The sequence below is a fragment of the Macaca nemestrina genome, chromosome 10 (genome assembly GCF_043159975.1).
Source record: "Macaca nemestrina isolate mMacNem1 chromosome 10, mMacNem.hap1, whole genome shotgun sequence".
Lineage (NCBI taxonomy): Eukaryota > Metazoa > Chordata > Mammalia > Primates > Cercopithecidae > Macaca > Macaca nemestrina.
The window spans coordinates 65,902,788-65,925,472 of record NC_092134.1 but is presented as its reverse complement, the minus strand read 5'-3'; the positions used below and the strand labels follow the sequence as shown (position 1 = coordinate 65,925,472).

The following is a 22,685-nucleotide window of genomic DNA, read 5'->3' as shown; positions in this document are numbered from 1 at the left end:
GATTTCAGGGTGAAAAAGAAAATCTGATGTTACACTTTTTTAAAACCTGCAATTTTAACCTAAAAGTCTAGTAAAAACATATATTTGCATTGGTAAGACAATTTTCTTACCTCAATTATGATAGAAAATATGCAAATAGGAGCCAAGTAAAGTATAAGAGACAGATCACTAAATTAGGTATAAATAAAAATAAAGCAAAACAAGATATTTTAAAGTTCTCCTCCTCTAGACACTTGTGCCAGTTAAGTTACTGTCTCTGAGCCTCTGGCCCACCTTTTTCTTCACTACTTTTTGATGTCAACAAGCTTGACTCTGCAAAGCACTGTTGTGCTTTGCCACCTGCTTCCTTAGTCTACCTCTGCCACTGCATGGCTGCAGATTGTAGAGCGGGCCGAGGGCGAAGGGTCTTCCTTCTTTCCTTTTGTTTCGAATTCTTGTCATACAGCCCTCACAAAGCTTCTTCCTCCCACATTCAAAACAGTTCCATTCAGTAGCGGCGGTTGAAGCCAGGTTGCAGTTTTCTAGCACTCATGGAATCAGCCTCCTCACATCCTTTAGAGATGTCAGCAGCAGTCAGTTGATATCTTTTTTTCAGGGTCTTGGGGGACCTCTTGAGCCCATGGAGCTCATCCTCCAATCTCAGAGGAACCAGGGCCAGCCAAACAGCTGCCCCTTCCGAGGGGTTTGAGTTTCAGTCCATGGTGCCTCAATGCCGAGGTTCTAAGTTTTCATAAGTCTGATTTCTTCTCTCTGTTCCTCCTGGGATTGGTAGCTGCTTCCTGCAGCTGCTAGCTTCCTGCTACCTTCTCTTTCTGTCTTTTGTTTTTTCAATACCTTAGTTAACAATTTTTATTATCTTCTCTCTGTTAAAATAACTGGCTTTGGCTGGGCGTGGTGGCTCACGCCAGTAATCTCAGCACTTTGGGAGGCCAAGGTGGGCAGATCACGAGGTCAGGAGATTGAGACCATCCTGGCTAACATGGCAAAACCCCATCTCTACTAAAAGTACAAAAAATTAGCCAGACGTGGTGGCGGGCACCTGTAGTCCCAGCTACTTGGGAGGCTGAGGCAGGAGAATGGTGTGAACCTGGGAGGCAGAGCATGCAGTGAGCTTAGGTTGCGCCACTGTACTCTAGCCTGGGTGACAGAGCAAGACTCTGTCTCAATAATAATAATAATAATAATAATAATAAATAACTGGTGGTTTCTGGCTTCTGACTGAGTTCTGATTAATAGAATAAGTGAAGTTCTTTCTTTCAACAAGCAAGTGGACCAAAATGCTATATATTTGAATCACATCATCATACTTGGTTTTAGGTTTGAATTTTTTAAAGTTCAGTTTAATGATATGTCCTTTTACTAAAAGTTATACTTAAGCAGCTGAATGAGATTTGTTTCTGCATTTGGTATTTGGATGCAACTTTGAGAATGAATTGATTTTTTTGGATAGTCTTTGCTACTAATTCTATTCTCTTGGAGGCAAATGTTTCTCTGTGCCTCGTTTTCTCCTCACTCTACTGGGGGAAAATAGTGTTTACCATCAGGTGACCTGTACCACACCTTCAGACAGGTGAACTGTAGGTCATATTATCATCTGGCTAGGGACAAAATGACTCGTCGTTGGGAACTTTTCTGAAGTCTGACATTTTAAAATGTTTGTTTGATGGGCAAGTTTGGTTTCTAAAATACCAAACTTACCTCCTTGAATTCTTAAGCAGAATATGCTAAGTATATTTATAATTTTTACTAACTCAGGATTATAATTTTTACCCGTAAAGTCTGTTCAGCATTAAATACATCTTTCTCCTTAGGGGTCATTGGCAGGTGGAGGGATGTTTCCTTATAAACAAAACTGCCCCAGACTAATCATAATAATGTGGAAGGTAATGAGACAACAGCATCAACTAAGGTTTACAGTTATTGAACTCTTACTAAATGCCAGATGCTTTTTCAGGTCCTTTATACACATCATCTCATTTATTCCTACAGCAACTCTAAAACTGAGGTACTCCTATGATATGGTTTGGCTGTGTGTCTCCAGTCAAATCTCATGTAGAATTGTAATCCCCACATGTCAAGGGAGGGGCCTGGCGAGGGGTGATTGGATCATGTGGGCAGTTTCCCCCATGCTGTTTCTGTGGTAGTGAGTTCTCCTGAGATCTGATGGTTTAAAAGTGTTTGGCAGTTCCCCACTCCCTCTCTCCTGCTGCCATGTGAAGAAGGTCCTTGCTTCCCCTTCACCTTCCTCCATGATTGTAAGCTTCCTGAGGCCTCCCCAGCCATGTGGAACTATGAGTCCATTCGATCTTCTTTCTTTGTAAATTACCCAGTCTCAGGCAGTCCTTTTTATCTATGTGAAAATTGACTAATACATATGGTTATCTCCACTTTACCGATGAGGAGATGAGAAACTGAATTACTTCCCAAGGTTCTACAGCAAAAATTGACAGAGCCAGAATTAAAGTCAGTCCAATCCCGAAACCCACTCTCCAATTCACTGTTTTTGCATTTTTTTTCTTTTTGCTTTTAATGTATACATTCATTTAGGAAACAAGTTCAGGACTGACCATGTGAAGGTCATTGTACTCAGAACAGTGGGAATTACCAAAAGGACTGAGACACAGCCTTGCCTTCAAGGAATTTATAATCCAGGAAGGCTATCTTTTAAAAAGTACTAAAGTACTGACTATAATACTAAGTGATATGTGAAAAGTGTCTTGAGGGGTAAACTGCCTCTCAGAAGCACCCCAAAGAGCAGGCAGCGCAGCCTGGTGAGATCAGGGAAGTCTATAATGGGCAGGTAGAAGTTAGCCACAATCCTGAAAGAATGCGGGGCTGGGGGTGAAAAGAAGGGCAGGAGGAGAGGGGCAGGCTGGGGGCGGGTATACTTGGGAGAGCTGGGAGCAGAGAGGTAGGTAAGGTAAGTTGGAGCCAGGTTGCTTGGAAGCAAGCTGATTCTTCAGAGACCCTTCCTATTCATGTCACATTCTTTGCCACGTCCAAGAGCACTGAAGTCATCAAAACTCTGACCTTTAAATGGGCAAGACATTAAAACCTAAAATACTGAAGATGAATAAGAATCTGTAACCAGCCTTTACTATGTGCCAGACACTGGACTAAGCACTTTAACAACCCCAGAAAACAGGTTGATATAGTTTGGCTGTGCCCCACCCAAATCTCAAATTGTAGCTCCTATAATCCCCATATGTCATGGGAGGGACCTGGTGGGGAGTAATTGAATCATGGGGGTGAGTTTTTTCCATGCTGTTCTCATGACACTGAATAGTCTCACAAGATCTGATGGTTTGATAAAGGAGAGTTCTCCTGCAAAAGCTTTCTTGCCTGCCACCATGTAAGACGTAACTTTGCTCTTCCTTTGCCTTCTGCCATGATTGTGGGGCCTCCCCAGCCATGTGGAACTCTGGTCCATTAAATCTCTTTCCTTTATAAATTTCCCAGTCTCAGGAATGTCTTTATTAGCAACATGAGAACACACTATTACACAGATACTATTATTGTCTCCATTTACAATGGGAGAAGTGAGGCAGAGAGAGGTTAAATAACTTGCCCGGGGTCACTCAACTAGTATGTGGCTAAGCCGGGATTTAAGCTCAGCCTGTCTGGCTCTAGAGTCTGATGGTCTTAGTCACTATTATAAAATGCTTTTAAAAAGAAAAAGAATGAAAAGAAAAAGTAAACACTATCTGAAATTTTCCCCTGAAGCAAATGGTGCTCAGAAGGCTCCTCTGGGCACTGCCCCCCCTCAGCCCTGCCCAGGCTGTGAGGTCTCTTCTCTCTGTTGAGCTGAGCCAGGGCCTTGCCAGATGTGGACTTGCCTATCCCCCGGGGGACTGCATGGCCTTGAAGGTGGGACAGTGTCTTACCCTCCAGCACATGCACACCAAGCAACTTTAGAACAACTCTTTTCTTTCTAGGAAGAGACAAACATCTCTTGGTCACACTCGGCTCTCTATTAGAAAACAAAAGATGTTTCCTCTACTATGATTTTGGAATTTTCACTCAAGTTGGGTCAGTCCTTTCAAGATCCAAAGCTGTCTGTGACTCTTTTCTTTATGTTAGCTGGTCTGGCAGGATTCTGATTTTAGTAAAAAAAAAAAAAAAAAAAATCAGTTCGCCTTTTCTGGATGCCAAGAATAACTGATGGAAATGAGGCAAGTGTAAATGAAAGAAGATTTACTTACAAGGAAAAAGGAATCAATGCAAACCACAGCCTCATTACTGAGGTTTAGAGACTCTGGTGGAACAACGGAGGATGTTTAGTCTTTCCTGAACGACTCAGACTTGTTTCTCATTTCCTGAGATGTCTCTGGAATAGAATTAAAATACAGTATATACTTCATAAAACCAAACTGAACAGAAATTAATCTTTTCTTTATGATTCTGAAGGTAATTTAGGATTTCTATAACAACATGGTGCCCATATTATGAAAGTTATATAGTTTAACAAAAACTAGTCTGATTATTTGAACTTTTGGGGTGTTTAGATTCTCGATAAATAAGAGTATATCATGTTCAGATTTTGCATGGAACTTGTGGAATTAAAATCTAAATTTTAAGATAATAAGAATAAAAAGAAAATCAGAAAATCATATTTCATAACCATTATATAGACTTGGATGGAAATCTAGAGATCACCTAGACCCATAATCCTTTATCTTCTAGGCTCACAAAGGAAATAGTGTTTGACTAAACCTGAGGGACCTGAGTCTTAGGACTCCCAGCTTAGTGCTCTTTCTGGGCATCTAATATATCTGACTAATAATATATGAGGGGTAAGGATAAGATCCAGCCTTATCTGATTGGTTTTGATATTGGCTCATTCTAAATGGTATGGTTGACCTGTCTGAGGCAACTCAAGATTGAGAGTCCAAATTCACTCTATCACTCTATGTCCTTGATTCTTGCATCTTTCTCCCCCAAATATCATACTGAAAAAGTAAAAAAGTGTATCGGTGTCAGACACAATAGTACTTATATTCAAATCTGGAATTACAAAGACATTTGCATTTTGCTTTGCCCATATGTTATGGTAAAAATGTGAAGGTTTTAGTGCTTATTTTGCATCTGTACCTCGACTCTAAATCTAAATTTAATTTTCCCTCATTGAACTAAGTAAGCAATATTTTTTTGGTAAAGTTAATTTAATACGTCTTAATAGAAAAGCAATTAAGGGCACCTTCAGCCATTCTGATGTAGACACTAGAGGCTCTTAAAATACACTGTTGGTTATCCACGCTTGGTATTACCTGGAGATGAGAAGGCTGCACATGAGCTTTAGGCACTTGTGCAAATCATTTGCCTTCACCAGTGTCCATAACAGATCTGCTTTTCCCATAATCCTGCTGAGCAGCCAATAAAGCTACCAGGAGGATCCAGGGCAATGCAAATGCTGCCTCCCAGTAGTATTTGTTATTTTCTAATTTATAGCCACTGCTCTCAATCTTATCAAGTGGAAGAACAGCCAAAAGGGTTTTCCTTTTCTCTCTCAGTTCAAGCAAAGGCAGCACTAAGGTTCACAGTGAGAATTTTTATTTTATGTTATAACTCTACTTGAAGCTTAGATCTCATAATACTCTTCTTCTGGGTATTATTTTACCTGCCGGCCTGCTGATCTGTTATTATATGAATTGCAAGCTCTAGTCAAAAGGGAGGTGATTTAAGGAGACTGAACTGACCTGACCTGCAATATGAGTCAATTAGTTGGTGCTGGTGGGCCTGAGACAGATTTTTAGTACCTTCTTAGTGCTCAGAGGAACTGAGGCAATTTGAGAAGTTTATTAATGTAATAGCAATTTCACCATCCCTTTGGCTTTAGGCCAGTCCATTCATCCCTCTTAAGTACCTAAGTGTGGTTTTTCTCTCCAGCATCTAATTGTTGCATGGTCATCTGAGAAGGTCAGTAGCTGGTGAGTCCAAGGAATATGTGGTCAGGATTAAAGTGCTCCAACTTTGCCATTGTTAATTGAGGGAATAAAGCAGCAGAGAAAATGATCAATGAAAAGAGAACTGCATTTGGATAAAAGCAAGGCAAGAAGTATTATATGAAAAGGCAAGTTCAAGACCCAGAGTGGGATTGACTGAGAAAATTGGATTGTGTCAGTTACAGTTAATTTGGTTGCAAGTAGCAGAAAGTGATTTGTTACTTAAGCAAAAATAAGTAAAATAATTTTAATTTAAAAATATTAATTGGATACTGGAGTATCTCATTCGCATTCAAGAAGAATTGCTTGAGGGAGTTGCCCCTGGCTCCAATGACGCTCTATTTCTCAGTATTTTCTTTTATTTGTGATATGTTCTGAATGGGTTAAATTGGGACAGATGACCACCCGATGGTCAGGTGATCCATCAGCCATGGCAAGGGTCCGGTAAGATCTCACGATTTAGATTTGACTGCTGAGGGACCACCTCTGGACTCAGGATAGATGCCAGAGAATCGGGGAAACTATCCTCCAAAGTGTTTAAGACAGGTCTTTGTTTGTGGGCTTGAGCAATAAGTATTCACAGCATCTTTCTGGAAAAGTCTTCCATTAGGGCAGCAGGGGCTGGAAGAAAAGGCCCAAGAGTCCGTTTCCGTGATAAAGCATTGTCATGTGCCAGCTTTGTAACTCTGGCTTTACTGTGCCTCAGTTTCCTTATCTGTAAAATATCTACCCTACTTGCCTTACAAAGGCATTGTGAAGATGAAAGGAGGTAATAGGTGTGAAGTGTAACTTGTAGCATGCTCAGACAGGCCTAAGCCTTGTTATGATGCAATTCTATAAGGACTGCTGCTTATCTGGGCTGTCCAGTCTGGGCACGTGAATTCTGCCTTCACTTGGCAGTGGGGTCCACCTTATTGAGATACTTGTCTGCAAAAAGCCTGAAAGGATGCCTCACTTTGATAATTTATGAAGATACAATATTTGTGTCAGTTCACAATGATTGAATCTAAGCTATGGAGCTAGAAGCATATCGAGTTTACTAACCAGTATCTTCAGTGTGACAGTAATCTGTAACCACTACCATGTGCAGTGGATTTCTTCCCATTAAGGAGGTGATGCAAATATCTTTGATTTGGTCCAGTTTGTATCTTTTTCTGCTTTCCTTCATCTAGTTCACTGGTGCTCTCTTCTTGTATCCAATGCCATTTTTGAGTGACCTTTTCTCACAGTAGGACTTCCAATTGCAGCTACAGAGAATTTTCAGTTTCTTCATTTCACTCTTCAAAGTGTGGCCTTGTGGTAGACTCTTTACCAACTTTGTCTATTTTTCCAGCTGCTTCTGTTCTTAACTGCACTGGACTTTGGAGGTCCTTGCTTCTGTGATATGCTGTATGGAATGTGTGTTGCTGATGACTAATTGTTCTGGGTGTAACTTCTCTGGGCGACGTCCAGTTCTCCATCCCCCTGCAAAATAAGCCAACTCTGATTTATATGTCTGCGAATCTCTGCTGAGCCATGGTGGTGGTTGTGGAGGGGATTTGGAGTAGAAATGCTGTTGGAAACAGTACAGTTTGCTATGGCTTCCAGCTCAAGAGCGAGTCAAATGTTGGCTGCTGCTCAAGGTCAAAATTTGGGCAGAGGAGCAGAATTAGGTCTTGTCCTATACAAATGTGATTCTAACGAGAATCCATCCATTCTTATTACTGGCTAAGTGGAAGGCCATGAAGATGGTTTCAAAGTTGGGAAGATGCAACCCTGAACCTTCTCCAGGGCTTCGATGGCATCTCTCGGAGTTGCTGGTGCAGGGATTCACACTCTGCCCTTTTGGGGGTGGACAAGTCACCTCCAGATGGAGGCACAGCATTTAGAAGATGCTTCCTCTGAAAGTCCCTCCTGGCTTTTGCATTTAATCATTTCTGACCCAGTGGCATTTAAATCCCAATGCCACCTTTGAGAGCTTTCCCTTACAGAAGGACTGTGGTGCCGCAGGCTGCCCAGACATGTTCGCATGCATGAGGAATAAACAGCATTGACAGGCAAAAAAAATGGGATTATGGCACCTTTTTTACTGGCTTCCTGCTTCACTACCTTTGAGCATTTCCCTAGGTAAATTCCATTCTTCACTTTCCCACACCACTTCCAGTGACCAAATATTGTCACTTGACATGGAGCTCCGAGTCAGGCCCAAACCAAGGAAGTGACAGACAGAATGGCATAGGTGCAATGGTGATGCAGGTAACAGCCTGAGAAGCCATTCTGTTACCAGGACTCTTGTCTTAGTGGAAAAATGATCACACTAAAATCCTTGAATGGAATGTTTTCAAGACAGTTTTAATGGCACTTCCTCCCAAGTACATCCTTCCTTTTCAATCCCTGCAGGTTGCCACTCTGCATTCTGGAAGGCTGAACGTAAGAAGAAAATAGCAAACATGGAAACCCTTTCAAGGAATGATTTGAGTATATTTATTTTTTGATTTGTTTTCCAAAGATTTTCAGATTAGAAGTTATGCATATTTTAGTCTTAGGTGGGTAAGGTGTAGCATTTAAGAATCGTCTCTGTGTTTCTAGAACAAGAGTAGACATAAGAGAGAGGTGAGAAACAACATCCTAGTCAGGATAGACTAGGCTATGCTGTGGTAACAAAGTCTCTCAAATCTCAGCAGTTTGCTAGAACAAAGGTCTATATTTTGTCCAAGCTATAGATTCGTCATGGGTCAGTTGAACTCACTTCCACGTTGCCTTCCTGCTAGGACCTAGGCTAATGGAGCAGCATCTATTGGAAACATTCGTGGTGTTGTTACAGAGGGAAAAAAGGCATGGAAAACCACTCACTGGCTCTTAACGCTTCTGGTCATAAGTGACAAATGTCCTTCCTGCTTGAATTCCATTGACTAACATAAGCTATATGGCCACCCCTGAGTTCAACAGGGTATGTTTTATCCTCTTGCAGGAGAACTACCACAGAGAAGGCCTCTGGGATATTTGGCAAGATCATAGTAATCCAATCTACTACCCCCAAGGTTACAAAATATTTAGCATGTGATAAAGATACATTTCAAATTATTGAAAGAAAGGATAACACAAGTGGTCCTGGGGAAATTGGTAGTTTGGAAAAATGAAATAAAATGAGGTTGTTATTGCATGTCATGCTTAAAAATAGAATGAATTCAAGCTAAAAAATAAGAAATATAGATCAGTAACTTATAATATTGGGTGTCAAATGCTTCTTTATGTATAAAACCAAAGGTGGACACTATAAAGGCCAAGACTAGTTAGAGCTCATTATAGAAAAATAAAATCCTTTAGTAAGTCAAAAAAAAAAAAAGACATAAACAGAACTAAAAGCCAACAACAAAGGGATAAAACAACAAAAGGGATAAAAATATTTCCAATTTAAATAGCAAACAGTCAATGCTTTTACTGATAGAGGAGTTCTTACTCATCAGGAAGATAAAGAGGTTGAGTTGAATAGGTTTTTGCTTTTTGGATCGGATTTCCTTTTAACCATGCAGAATCCAGGTAGGACCTTCTCTCATTTCGATTCATTTGGTGCATTTGGCTTCATTCTCTCATTTTGGTGAAGATCCTCTGCTTCACCCTGGGTTCAGGCTGCATTTTGCAGGCTTCCCACGTGACATCCTATGTGGTCAGAATCAAGAGATCATTATCTCAGCCCCTATCCTGCATAGGTGAGGTTGGATTTCTACAGGCTTCTGCAGGAGCAGGCCAAGGACTTCCAAAATCTAATCTCATCTACTCACATCTCACCACCTTCTCCATTGCCACCATCATCCCCCTTGAGCCATTGCGGTCCCTTCCAAACAGCTTTTCTATTCCTGTTCCTGCTTCCCAGAATCCAACCTCTTTATAGCAGTAAATCAACTCCTAGCTTAAAACTCCTGCTTAAAGCTCTCCAGTGACTTTCAGGTGCACCTAGAATAAAATCTGACCTTTATCTTGGTTTACAAGGTCCTGTGTGAGCAGGCCCCTCCTAAGTCTCTGACTCGTGGCACCCTCTGTGCACTCTTCAGGCTGCAGCCCTGCGGACCTTCTCCCCCTTTCATCAAATGCAACATGCTTGTTCCTGCCTCTTGGGCACTGGCCTTTCTCTCCTGGGTCCCCTCTGCCCAGGAGGCTCCTCCCTGAATCCTCAGATGGCTGGCTCTATTCTCACGTTTCCACACTTAGAATCCTTCTCTGACCATGTAATTTGAGCACCAGCCCCTACCCCCATCACTCTTGAGCTCCTTGTACTATTTTGTATTGTTTATAGCAGTTACTGCTTATTCAGTATTATTTGTTTGTGGTTTGTTGTCATTCTCCTCCTACTAGATGGAAAACTTTGTGAGAACAGGACCTTGTCCATCCCCATGCTCACCACTGCATTTCCAGTTCCTGGGACATAGAAGGTGCTCAATAAATATTCATGGAACGGATGCATTCCTTAAAGGATAGTATCTGTTTAACAAATTTTCTTTTGCTATTCTTATTGACAGCACAACTTTGATGGATTATTGTGCTACACAACCTCCTCCCGGGCAGGGAGAGAGGGGGCACGGGGAGAATGAGGCAGAAAAGTACATCTTTGCTGGAGCCAGAAACTGATGCTTCTGTTTATTGTCTTATGGTATCAGCCTCTAAAAAAGATGTTTTATAGGGCATGGTACTGTATCTCCAACAAGAATGCAAGCTCTATTTCACAGATGCCTGAGACACAAAGGGCCCTGGTCACTTTTCCAAGGTGTCATGTTTTCTTTTGGCTCAAGCTCATACACAGAAACCTGGATAAAATTCTGTACTGGAGAACCTGGGAGTTGTCAAAACTCCCTAACTTGTAAGCAAACTGACCACAACACATTAGAAGGAAGCCTTTCAGAAAAACTAAACATCTAATAGATAAACTCCAATAAGCTAAAACTCCACAATCTTACACCATCCCAAATAGGGCATCTGTTTAGCATAATGAGAAAAATATGGAATATGTGTCCAAACTTTGATTTGAATCATAGTTTTACCACCAAGAAAAGCTGGGTGAATAGAAAAAATCATTTCAGGCCAGGCATAGTGGCTCACGCCTGTAATCCCAGCACTTTAGGAGGCCAAGGCGGTGGATCATGAAGTCAGGAGATCAAGACCATCCTGGCTAACGTGGTGAAACTCCATCTCTACTAAAAATACAAAACATTAACCAGGTGTGGTGGCACGTACCCATTGTCCCAACTACTCGGGAGGCTGAGGCAGGAGAATCACTTGAACCCAGGAGGCAGAGGTTGCAGTGAGCCGAGATCATGCCACTGCACTCCAGCCTGGGCAATGGAGCGAGACTCCATCTCAAAAAGAAAAATTTGTTTTCCCAATCATCATAAAACTGTATTGTTGTTAGGATTACAAAACGAGGTCTGCAAAATTGCTGAATGTGGCATTGGGCATATAACTGGCAGTCAGTAAGGGACAGCTGGATCTGAATAAATGTCCAGGCGAGTTGCTATATGAGGAAAGACTTCTCTGCCTCGAGGTACTATGTCATTCTAAAGGCAGACCAAATGTGTGGATGTTTAGGTACTATCAAGTCGGAGGTGCTGTATTTTTTTCTTTTCAAATTATTTGATATTATGGGGGAAAAAGATCAGAACTTCTTGGACATTTTTAGACTTGTTTTACAGTTAAGCATTAATCTGTGTAGAGGAGAGAGCTCTGTATCATTTTTGATGCTTGGAGTTTCAACAGGTATTAATGGTCCCTGTCCTTCCTCTTCCCGTGATTGGTGCCTTGGCTACCATGGCCAGCTATCTCCGATCTTCTGCTGGATTAGCTGCCCATCGCCTTGTGCCTTCTCACTGTGGGTACTTTTGATAGTATTGGGCAGATGAGGTGGTGAGTCTCAAAGTCCCACCGTGGCTGGGATCAGAATGATCAGAATGTTTCTAAGGGAGTCCCAACTCTGCCACTGAGATGTGTGAGCAGAGCCCATGCTTCTTTTGCATTTATCCTCTCTGTTTTCATTCAGTGCCTCTGCAGACCCTAATGTCCTAGGGCGTGGTGTGAATGGTTCTCCTCAGAGAATGGCTCTGAGTAACCTCATCTCTGATGCCAGACAGCAGTCACGGGGGATGTCTGCATCCTGCTCTCTGCCTCCACTCCAGACATTGCCTGAGCACACCCTTTGTCAGGGGAGCAGTCCCTATTTCCCACAGTCTAGGAGGGTGTTGCTAAAACCTTCTGTTTGATTCTTCAGGCAATAGATGAAATTTGTCACCTGAATCAACGCAATGCTTGTTGACAAGCACAGCATCAAGAGTTCTATCCTAATATAAGTGAAACTCTATATACATTTTAGGTATCTTTGAGCCTTTTTTCATTGAACTTTAATGGAATCAGAAGTACTTCTGCCCTTTTCAAAAAATAGTTATTCTTAATAAGAACGTATGAACATGTGCTTACTATTCTTAATAACTATTTTTTGAAAAGGGACAGGAGCATTGCAAACAGGAAAGAAAATAAAGGGATAGCAGCGAAACAGAAATTTTGCATGGCAGTTTTTGAAAAGTAAAGGAGATATAGTAGGAGAAAAAACTCCAAGACTTACAAAGGCACTTCCTGCAGAAGGCAGGAGACCAGCGGGGAGGCTGCTATGATAATACAGGAAAGAGACAGGAGAGCAGGCTGGCAGCAGCAGTGGCAATGATGAGCAGTGGTAAGATCTGAAATCCAACAGCATTGTTCACAGATCGGACATGAGTTGTGATGAAAACAGGTGCCAAGGATGACTCAAACAATTTTGGCCTATGCAACTGAAAGGATGGGTTTGCCATTTCCTGAGATAGGAAGGTGGAGCAGGATAGTGGGGACAAGGGAGCTTAAAGAGTTGGGTTTTGTAGGTGTTCAGTTTGAGTTTGAGATGCCCACTTAATAGAAATCTGAGTAGAAGGGTTGAGAAGGCAGTCACATATATGAAAAAATATATATCATTCATATGCAGTTTGAGAGAAAAACCCAGCCTTAAGGTATGTATCTCAGAACCACAGCATAGCATATAGATGGTGTTTAAACATTATCTATCTATCTATCTATCTATCTATCTATCTATCTATCTATCTAATCTATCTATCTATCTATCTATCTATCTAATCTATCTAGAGGGAGAGAGATTACTTTAAGAAATCCTGGGTGTCTAGACTGGGCAACTGGAGGGATAGTGGCTGCACACCTCTGTTTACCTTTCATCTCGTTTTTCAGAGTGTGTTCTGTTCTGTTTGGTTTTAATGTTCGGAGAGTTTTGTTTTAGTATTCCAAGTGGCCCTACACCCATCATTTAGTGTATGTTATGTTATGAATGTGTTAGCTCGGAACACCATTCCCAGGACCATTCTCTGGTTGGGGTAAATAGGGTAGAGGTTGAGCCAAGGGTCAGTTGTACTTTGACTAGTATTCCTCAGCATTTTAAAAACAGCGCTATTAACATATAGTTCACATACCATGTAATTCACTCAAAATGAATTACATTTTTTGTATATTCATAGACTGTGCAAACATCCCACAGTCAATTTTAGAACACTTCCGTCATCTTCAGAAGAAACCCAATGGCCTTTAGCTATCACTCCCCAGCCCCTACCCTGCCCTCAGCCATAGGCACCCATTAGTCTACTCTCTGCCTTATGGAGTTTCCTGTTCTGGACATTTTATGGAAAGGGAATTATGCGACATGTGGTCCTTTGTGACTGTTTCTTTCACCTGCATGTTTTCATGTTCTTTCATGTCAGAGCAGGTATTATTACTTCAACCATTTCTTACAGCTGAATATTCCAATGTATGGATGTACTCCATACATTGGTGTATGGTAATGCTGCTATTAACGTGGTGTACGAGTTTTTGTGTGGACATATCCCCCAGTATGTTTAGGATCTGCCTGAAACCCCTGACCATGTCAGGGGCAAAATAAGCAGAAGGGTGTTGGATGTGGTCCAATAACCTCACATTTACCTAGGAGTTTCAGTTTCAGTTCAGCATAGGAAGCACAATCTCTTGTTTGTTTTACCAGAAAGACATTCTTTGTTTCGCTCCTACTCTGTACCAACCATTTTCTCCTAGATGCTAAGAAAGAGGAAGAAGACAGGGCAAAATTCAAGAACCTATGTAATTTACTCTTCACTAATATTCAACCTAAACCTCCCTCTAACCACTGAACCCTTCACTCACTCCCATTTATACCCTCCATATTGTATTAATGCTCCCCTTTCCCCTGGATGCTTATGAGTATTTCAGATAAGTGTAACTGATCACCTCCTCTTTCTGCTTCCTCCTCCCCTGCTAGAGACTTGGCCACCTGCCAATCACAGCAGAGCACCTTAATTCCTTCAGCACATGGTCAAGGGATCCCCTGTGTGTGCAGCTCCAGGTGTAACTCAGCTGCCAAAGCAAAAAGAGCACAGCTGCTTCTCAGCTTTCCAGGTCATCGGGAGGGGGCTAATGACAAGTGGGCCTCTAAGATACCCTCTGGGAGTCTACCCTTGGTAACCTTTGGGGAGTCACGCAAGCAGTTTGACTTAGGCCATCCCATGTGTCCTAATAACACTGTCTCATGTGAATTAAATAGCTTATTTTAAAAAATTCTCTCTCACTAAATTGTCATCTTCTTGTTGGCAAGGACTGTGTCTTATTCATCCTTGCAGCCTCAACACTGTGCCTGGCATCCACGGACAATGCATTTTGCTTAGTTGAATAGAATGCTCAAGACCCTCAAGAAAGGGAGAAGAGAAATTACATTTACAAAGCACCTACTGTGTGCCAATCACTATAGTAGTCCACTTTATGTTTTATTAAACTCAGTCCTTAGAGCTAGAGTCAGCTGCAAGGGAAGATGATAACCACTATTTTACTGATGAAGAAGCTAGACTCCCTCCCTCAGAGGTTGAGGAGTGTGCTAGAGGTCACACAACCACGAAATGGCAACATTAAATTCAAACCTGGTGACTCCAAAGCCTATTCTCTTCACATCATGACACAGCCTCCAAGTCTGGTTGTGAGAAAGCATCAGACAGCAGGCATCCATTCCTTCATGCGTTCTTCAGTTCACGTAGATAAGTACTGAGTGTTAATTATGCATTACATACTGTGCTAAGTTCTAAAGCACAAAAATAAATAAGACATGGCTCAGCCTAGGAAGGGAGATAAGTGAAAACAATCATTAATTATATCAGAATGTCAGGTATGGCACTGTGAAGGATCTGATAGGAGAACCACCAACCTCAGCTTCTGGGCCACAAGAAATGCCATCAATAATTAGTGCCAGAAGAGTGTCTCTAGGGACCTACAGGAGTCAGCCAGTGAGTCAGAGGGGTAGAGTAAAGGGATGGGCTTAGATCCTCATTGGTAACATGGGGACAATGATACTCTCTACCCCATAGGAATTTTGTGGGGATTAAATGAGTTAATTCAAGAGCATAAAATAGTGCCTGACACACAATATGTTCTCAGTCTATTGTAGCAGCTATTATCATTATTTATCTTAGATGAGCCAATCATTTGATGAAAAGTATCATAGAACTGTCCAGAATAAAGCAGAGATGAGAACATGGCTACAGAGTGCATTTGCCCGGAATCCTGAATCCTGAATCCTCCCGACTTGCTGACTGTCTGACTTGAGCTGTTTAACCATTCTGGCCTCCAGTTTCTCCTCTGTACCTTCTCAGGGTTGTTGTAAGGATTGAGATAAAACAGGTCATATGCTTAGATCAGCACTTGGCAAACAGTAAATACCATCACCTTCTGGGCTGTTGCAAGGTGCTGTGGAAGCACTGAGAAGGGTTACATGAACTAGACTGTCAGAGAAAGCTTCCCCCAGGAGCCAAAGCTTGCCTGGGTATGGAAAGTGCAACAAGGTGAGCCAAAGCTTACCTGGGTGTGGAAAGTTAACAGGTAGGCTAACCAGTCCTGAGGAACAGGGACAGTAGCCTGGTCAGAATGACACTGTTAAAACTCAGAAATGTGGTGTGGCTCAGTGAGTCCTGAGAACTGGAAGCAGCTGAAAGATGTTGGAAAATAGAGGGTGACGGCCACAGTGTCAGCAGGTCTGGAGAATGAGGGTGCATATTGCAGAGTAAGCAAAAGGGTTGGAACTCTATGCTGGAAACTGCCTGGCTCTGTTTCACGCATCTGAAGGGGGTGCTCTCAACTTCTTTCTTAGTGGGAATTCCCCAGAATATTACTAGTATGCTGTTGTTTGCCAACACATGCCATCCATTTTGAGTTACACCATTGTTTTTTTCCCCTATTTCTAAGTCTCTGAGATGGGGGCACATCTTCCAGTTGATGCTGGTACAATTCCTGCCCACCTGGACTGAAGGTGAGGTCTTCCAGGGAGGGTTTGCCTTTGCTTTGGCCAGTCATCAAGGACACTATCTTAAGTTCTCTGGGTAGGGGTTTTGGAGTTACACTGGCAGTGTCAATTCCAACAACAAAGCCGCATGAACAGCTCGTAGTTCAAATTCTCCAGGGAGATTTGCTCCTTCCCCCATCAGCAATGTTCAGACATACAAACAAGTTTTCTTGCTGTCTCTTTTTTGTAAGTTGTGTTCATTTCTCATTTAAACTTACACTGAAGAATAGCTGCTTCGTATCCCAGCTTTATATAGGGCTTCCTATTAGACTACCCATTTGGAGCATATTTTTTCTTTCTTATTAGTTACTTTTGTGTCTTAATCAATAGCACCTCGGGTTCAGTGGAAAACAGTACTTAATTTCATGAATGGATGGTCTCCTTAATACCTATTGATTTCCAAAAGGAAAGTCAATGCTGAGGTGATGTTTATTTAGTGTGTGCGAATCTATCCTTTACCCATGCGATACAGGATATTGTCCTAAACACAGAAGTCACTCTATGTATTCCAGACATAAAGCATTTAGCACAGAATTGAGAGTTTTCATGGAAGAGCTGGGGATGCAGAGGTAAGGGCAGCTGCTTGCTGGAGACCAGGGTTGATGATGGTGGTGATCTCAGCCAGGACACCGGAGCAGGATGCTCTCAAATGCTCGTGGAAATGGCTGCAATTCTCAAGAATCTTAGAGACACTTCATAAACTACCTCAATCTGCTGAGGCGAAGCAGGTGGTTCTTAGAGTTCTTTGGGAACCACTGGGAATCTCCCTTCTGCTTCCACATCTGTCTGCAACCACCTCTGGAAAATAATAACGGTTTCTGCGCCATTTCTGCCTTCCAAATCTCCAGTGAGTTTCTTTCAGTGGCAAATTCTAACCTGGATCCATGCTGGGAAGAAAATTCACAAAACCTGGTTGCCAGACTTAGAGTGGCAGCAGTGCTGAGTTGATAACGGATCAACCAACACACAGGGGAACCAATGCCTTTTTCCAAGAGCAGTTTATTACTATATATATATATATTTTTTTTTAAGACCACTGGTGAAGAGGAACAGTGGGCATGTGACATTTAAAGACTCCACCAACCACATTTCTCCCATTTCAATTTTTGGCTCTTCTACCATCAATGATAGTTAATAGGGACCCACTGGTTCTGAATTAATGCTAATGAATTATAAAATTCATCTGCATATGTCCAAAAAGCAAAATTCTGAGATTCTCCAAGATATATTAAAGTCTCTGATCTTTGGGCTTAGTCCCCGGCTGGCATGTGAGGGGTTGCGTGAGGAGGTGGGAGAGGGGACAGAGAAGGGTGCTGATACTGGGACCTCACATGGCCCCTGAGTGACCAACAGGCAAATGCCAGCAGTGTCTCAGCATCTCTCTTCAATCAGCATTCATAAAGCAACCTCTATGTCGACAGGTTCGTGTTAGTCTCTTAAAAGATAGAGGAAAGACATGACCACATGACCTTGATTTTCTGGGAATTCATAATTGACTTGGGCAGATATATGAAGCAGCCCTGTCTCCATCTCCTGTCTCTCTTTCGAGGAGGATGCTCCTGGAAATCTGGGCCAGCCACAGAACCCTGTTTGTGCTGCGGATGCTGTGTGGAGAGGTTTTGCAATGCCCGAGGGAGGCTGGCACACCAGGGATGGAGAGACAGTCAGCCGGAGCCCAGTGAGAGCTGGCAAGTTTCTCCTGCCCCAGGCAGGAAACTCTGCACTATTTAGAAGTGTCACAGCAACTCCTGAAAATGTTAATCAGATTGCACACACAACAAAGAAGGAGGGAAGGGGAATATGACTGATCAGAAACACCTTGTTTTTTTTTTTTTTTTGGACATGTATAATAGTTTACTGTTGTAATTCCTTTATACCATGTGTTAGACAACTTAGCTAATATGTTAATTGAGTTATACAATTCCTTTCCATTTTCAAATGGAATCTTATGTAAGAAACACCTCTTAATAAGACAGCTGTAAATGTCCTATTCGAAAAGCAGCTGGTCCCTGCCATGTTCAGGCATCAATATATTTCACATCATATTAAGACCATACAGGTAATCTGTACTAAGCCACTCTTATTATTTCTATTTGGTATTTATTTTAGTCAGCTGGGGGTTTTTTGACAATTACATTTAATTTGGATATTTATGAATAGGAGTTCAAAGAAACAAACTCTGCTGCTTTTCTGCCTCCCTACCTGTTTTCTTAAGCACTTGTAGAAATAAATAACCAAATTACTCCTATAGGAGGAGTTCGGCAAGCTACATCGTTTGGGTCAAATCTGGTTTGCTACCTGTTCTGTAAATAAAGTTTTATTTACAAATAAGACTTCATTTGTAAATAAAGTCTTATTTACAAGCCATGCTTATTCATAAGCCATGCTTGTTCATTTGCATGTTGTCGATAACTACTTGTATGCCGAGTTGTGCAGTTAGGAGAGAGACTTGTATGGCCTATGAAGCTTAAATGTAACTGTTTCAAGGAGAAAAAAAAGCTCTCCAGACACTGCTGTTTAAGAATATAATTTTTAGCATAATAACTCAACTCCAGTTCAAAACAAATTTCCCTTTTAAAGGTTACCTTCCTAATCCCTCACTCTTTCTTGGCAAAAAGCATGTTTCGACATTGATTTTGACCAGACTTGGATTCTAATCCCAAACTTTCACAGACATCTAACAACAGCTAAACAGAATTAAAAGTAAATTTTATGCATAGATTCCACAATGCTGCTTCCTCCAATGCATGCAAGGTATTGAGAATTAAGCATGTTGAATTTTAGCAGAAATTCACAAGGAGGGGAATCAGAGCAGTTCTAAACCAAAATCATGGCAACAACACCACATGTGAATCTCATGCACATCATCTAGCCAGGGCAGTGAGAATGCATTTCACGATAGGGAACAAAGCTCCAAGTTATAATTAAGCTAATTGATCATTTCAAATGTTTAGTCTTCTCTGCCTGATAAAAGCAATAATGGGAGAGCTTATCAAGCAGATGTGTAAGTTAATCATAAACTTCTTCCGGCTTCCCATTTCCCAAGGACCAAGTGTATCTTTGTCTTTGAGTACAGCAGGCCTGTGTGATTCCAGTCTGCAGTCCTATTGTGCAGCTCTGTACTGAGAACACAAGAGCATATAATGCCCTTCTGTTCAAAGGTCTGCTCAGTGCTGTCTCGTAGACAATGGCACCAAAATGTATTTTGTTCACGCGTGGTAGATGGATGATTTCCCCACATGTACTGGGCTCTCCTGTTTCTCTGACCCCATTTTCCACCTCTCTGACTCTGGCCCCCTGCTTGCTACTTTCTTCCTAAATATCAACTTGGCTCCCTAACCTGCCTCAGGTATCTACTTAAATGTCCCCTTAACACAGAAGCCTTCCTTGATTGCAGTTTCTAACAGAGAACCCTGGCCCTTTACAGGCAAAAGGCTTTTCCAACCCCTGCTGTTTAGGAACATAACCTCTCCAACACTCTCTATTCTCTTTAAAGGCCTTTTTATATTTTTCATAGCATGTATTGCCATCTGACATGTCATATGCTTATTCATTGGTTTTGTGCTGCTTGTTTCCTCCATTGAAGGCAGACACTTTGACACTTAGATTTATTGACTGATGAATAACCGGCTTCCAGATCATCTACCTGGCAAGTAGTAGGTATTTGGTAAAAGTTTTTGAATGGATAAATGTGCGTTTCTGTAGGTAGTGAAGTTTGCTTTTCATTTAGAAAGGGGGGGAAAAAAAGAGGTATCTTGTCTTATGCTTATTAAGCCTTCCATTTTATTAATGGCAGTGCAATGAGGTCATTGAGAAAACATATTTTATTCACAAACAAACCCAAGTTCAAGTCTTTACTCTGCCATTTAACAACTACGTCTGTAACTTAACCTCTCCAACCCTCAATTTCTTAAACTGTAAAATAAGTACACTAGTAGTTATTTCACAGATTTGTTGGGATTCCATGAGATGATAAACAAAGTATTTACTGTGACATATAGTTTGTATTTTAAAACATCTGCTGGGCGTGGTGGCTCACGCCTGTAATCCCAGCACTTTGGGAGGCCAAGGTGGGAGGATTGCTTGACTTCAGGAGTTTGAGACCAGCCTGGGCAACATGGTGAGACCCCATCTCTACAAAAAATTTTAAAAATTAGCCAGGCATGGGCAGGGCGCAGTGGCGCACGTCTGTAATCCCAGCACTTTAGGAGGCTGAGGTGGGAGGATTACAAGGTCAGGAGTTCGAGACCAGCCAGCCCAATATGGTGAAACCCCATCTCTACTAATAATACAAAAAATTAGCCGAGTGTGGTGGCAGGTGCCTGTAGTCCCAGCTACTCGGGAGGCTGAGGCAGGAGGATGGCATGTACCCAGGAGGTGGAGCTTGCAGTGAGCTGAGATGGTGCCACTGCACTCCAGCCTGGGCGACAGAGCCAGACTCTGTATCAAACAAAACAAAACAAAAAAACGCAAAAAAATAAAACAGAAAAAAGTAAAATAAAATAAAATAAATTAGCCAGGCATGGTGGTCTGTGCCTGTAGTGTCAGCTACTCAGGTGGCTGAGGTGGGAGGATCACTTGAGCTTGGCAGATAGAGGATGCGGTGAGCTGTGTTTGCACCACTGCACTCCATCCTGGGCATCAGAGCGAGACCCTGTCTCAAAGAACAAACAAAAACAGAACAAAAACACATTGTGACTAATGCCTGTAATCCCAGCACTTTGGTAGTCTGAGGAAGGTGGATTGCTTGAACTCTGGAGTTCTGTAGCGGGGCAGCATGGTAAAACCCCATCTCTACAAAAAATACAAAAATTATCCAGGTGTGGTGGTGCTTGCCTGTGGTTCCAGGTACTTGGGGGACTGAGGTGGGAGAATTACCTGAACCTGGGAGACAGAGGTTGCAGTGAGCTGAGATCATGCCGCTGCATTCCAGCCTGGGTGACAGAGGGAGACCCCCCTCTCAAAAAACAAAAACAAAAACAAAAACAAAAACAAACCCATTATCTTTGTTATTTCACAGAATTCAATAATGCACACATTTCAGTTTAAGTTGACTGTCACCTGATTCCTGAATCTGGACTGATATTGGATAACGAACTGCTAAAACAGAACCTTTACTGTGATTTCAGGAAAAATGCTTAACATGATTATATGACAGATTGAAAGTGAAGTTATTAAAGCATAGAAGAAAACTGAAAATGAATTCAGTTGAGGGGTCATGTGTTTGGTATTTTTGCTTTATATAAACCTTTTAAAATGTATTTAGTCAAATTGATCTGTCTTTTCCTTTATGACTTTTAGGTTTTGTACCATAGAAAAAAGGCTTTCCCTACTCAAAGGTCGTAAGTACATTAATACAATATTCTCTTCTAAAATTGTTCTGGCTATTTTTTTTACATTTAAATTTTAGATATGTCTAGAATTTATTTTCATATATGATTTTTTTGAAATAGCTCTCCATGTATCCATAGTGAACTAAATCACTGTCCCAGTACTGCAGTATTGATAATTTATACTATCATTAATACTCTTAAATAGCTAGTAGGAGTTCATCTTTTTCATTTAGGGTTTTTCAGAAATTTCATGATTTTTCTCAGATGTTAATTTCAGTTGTAAACTAGCCTTTTGATAGTTTATTCACTATCATACAAAGTTTATTAAAAATTTTCTTATCATTACAATATTGAATCTTTCTACAAGATAACTGCTACTTTTTATTTGGCTACTTTTATGCCCTTTGGTCAAATTTTAAAGTTCTAAAAATATATATGTTAAGTTTGTTCTTAGATATTTTATAATGTTTTCAGATATTATTATAAATGAGCTATTGTCTTCCATTACATTTTTATAACTCACTATTATTTGACACAGAAAAACTTTTTAAAAATTTATTTAATGTTTTTCTTTTCTATTATTATACTTTGAGTTCTGGGGTACATGTGCAGAACGTACAGGTTTGTTACACAGGTATACATGTGCCATGGTGGTTTGCTGCACCCATCAACCTGTCATCTACATTAGGTATTTCTCCTAATGCTATCTCTCGCCTAGCCCCCCACCCTCTAGTAGGCCCCGGTGTGTGGTGTTCCCCTCCCTCTGTCCATGTGTTCTCATTGTTCACCTTCCACCTATGAGTGAGAACATACAGTGTTTGGTTTTCTGTTCTTGTTTTAGTTTGCTGAGAATGATGGTTTCCAACTTCATCCATGTCCCTGCAAAGGACATGAACTCATCGTTTTTATGGCTGCATAGTATTCCATGGTGTATATGTGCCACATTTTCTTTATCCAGTCTATCATTGATGGACATCTGGGCTGGTTCCAAGTCTTTGCTATGGTGAACAGTGCTACAATAAACATACGTGTGCA

General features: G+C 41.4%; 1 long non-coding RNA gene across 7 annotated transcripts in view; it reads left to right on the top strand.

The window, feature by feature from the left end:
* LOC139356714 (uncharacterized) overlaps positions 1-22,685 on the top strand; it is a 175,175-nt gene that overhangs the window by 104,930 nt on the left and 47,560 nt on the right. For all 7 annotated transcript variants that reach the window (XR_011609055.1, XR_011609054.1, XR_011609053.1 and 4 more), the window contains one exon: positions 21,619-21,659. This is a non-coding gene — a long non-coding RNA (uncharacterized lncRNA). The remainder of the gene's footprint in view (positions 1-21,618; positions 21,660-22,685) is intronic.